Source organism: Magnolia sinica, chromosome 5 (genome assembly GCF_029962835.1).
Source record: "Magnolia sinica isolate HGM2019 chromosome 5, MsV1, whole genome shotgun sequence".
Lineage (NCBI taxonomy): Eukaryota > Viridiplantae > Streptophyta > Magnoliopsida > Magnoliales > Magnoliaceae > Magnolia > Magnolia sinica.
The window spans coordinates 90,763,437-90,765,336 of record NC_080577.1 but is presented as its reverse complement, the minus strand read 5'-3'; the positions used below and the strand labels follow the sequence as shown (position 1 = coordinate 90,765,336).

The following is a 1,900-nucleotide window of genomic DNA, read 5'->3' as shown; positions in this document are numbered from 1 at the left end:
GCATGTCTTGCTTTAGGATGACACTCACTTTCTCAGTCAAGAAGATCTTCTTTTGAATACTCTGTCATCGTTTGGTTGTGCATAAGTCTTTTAGGAATTTGGCATATGAAGGTATCTGTTTTACGACATTAAGTAGAGGAATGTTGACTTTCACTTATTTCAACACCTCTAGGATATCCTGAGAGTTAAATAGAGGTTTTAGTGCGACTAACCGTTGGGGAAATGGAGCAACTGACTATTCTAGAAGTTTCGGTTCTAATTTTTGTGGGGCATCACTAGATCCATCATTGTTGTCCTCTTCTGGTTTTTGAGGCTTTTCGGGCCTAACCAGAAGGGTTATATCAATGATCTTCCCACTCCTAAGAGTGGTGATGGATTTAGCGTGCTCCATTTGATTTGAAGAGCTGGGATTACTTATCTCGTATTACGGTTTAGGATTAGGGAGCGGTTGTGCAGGAAGCATCCCCTTTTCTATAACCATCATACGTGAATCCATCTTTTGCATAAAATCTCGCATTGCCTGGGTCAGCTCTTGCATGGAATTTTGAACCGGTTCTTCTTGAGGTTTCTCCTGATTTGGATTTTGATTGAAGAAACCTTGAGGGGTAGTAGTTTGTCCATTTCTCCAACTAAAGTTTGGATGATTTTTCAAACCAGGATTGTACGTATTAGAGGTTGGTCTATTGAAAGGTCTTTGATAAGTATTTACGGCATTGGATTGTTCATTCAACACTTCTCGAAAGGCGGGTATTGTAGGACAATTTTCAGTTATATGGATGTTGCAATCACAGATGCCGTAAACACTTTCATTAACCTTATCATTCTTTCCTTCCATGGCCTTAAATTTTCTTATGAGCGTAATCACTTTATACTTGAGATCATCCTCTTCTTTCAAGAGATACAATCCACCTTTCTCCTTAGGTTGAGTCGGCCTAGATGTGGTGTTCGATTTTGGGTAATAATCCCATTATTGTGTTTTTTCAGCAAGACTATCGAGGTAATCCCATACCTCGTCGACATTTTTATTAATGAATTCTCCATTACACATTGTCTCGACCATTTGGCGCATGGAAGATGTCAGTCTATCATAGAAAAAATTTGTGATGCGCCACGTTTCAAAGCCGTGTTGTGGGCCTGAACTAACCAAATCCTTGAACCTTTCCCAACATTGGTAAAATGTTTCATCCTCCTTTTGGGTGAAGTTCATGATTACTTTTCTAAGGGTAATCGTTTTATGATGTGGAAAAAATTTCTTTATAAATTCCCTCTGCATATCATTCCATGTGCCAATGGATATAGGACGCAGTGAATGTAACCACGTCTTAGCCTTCTCCTTCAAGGAAAAAGGGAAGAGTTTCAGCCTGACTGTGTCCTCAGACACATTTTGAAAATATAAAGTGGCTATGATCTCATCAAACTCTTTTAAATGTAGATATGGTTCTTTAGATTCAAGCTTATGGAACTTAGGAAGGAGTTGGATAACCCTTGGCTTGATGTCCATATGTCCTGTATTTTCAGGAAAAATCATGCATGAGGGCATACTCACCCCCGCTGGTTATAAATAATCTCATAAAGTACGAGGCGAGGGTGCTTGATGCACCTCATTCTCATCCTGAATGTCCTCCACCCTAGGTTGGGGTAAAAGATGTTGGTTTTCAGTCATCACTTCAATTAACTCAGAAAATTTCGAGTGGTGTCTAGTCCTGCGATGAATAGTTAACCCCTCAACTAATCCTCCTTCAGTCACGAGACGTTGAGTGTTGTCACGAGCCCACTTGGGTATGAAACACTCGCAGCCCTCAATCAAATTCGAAACCTAATCCTAAGAAAGGAAATAAAAATCTAGAAAAAGAAGGTTAGAAAGAAGATACCAAATTGGAGTCCCTAGGTTAAAAACCTG

At 39.7% G+C, this 1,900-nt stretch overlaps 1 non-coding gene across 1 annotated transcript; it reads left to right on the top strand.

Moving 5' to 3' along the window:
- The first annotated feature begins 1,118 nt into the window (after positions 1 to 1,118).
- LOC131247666 (small nucleolar RNA R71) lies at positions 1,119 to 1,225 on the top strand. The gene has a single exon (XR_009171941.1). It is a non-coding gene; the product is annotated as a small nucleolar RNA R71 (small nucleolar RNA).
- Positions 1,226 to 1,900: the final 675 nt, after the last annotated feature.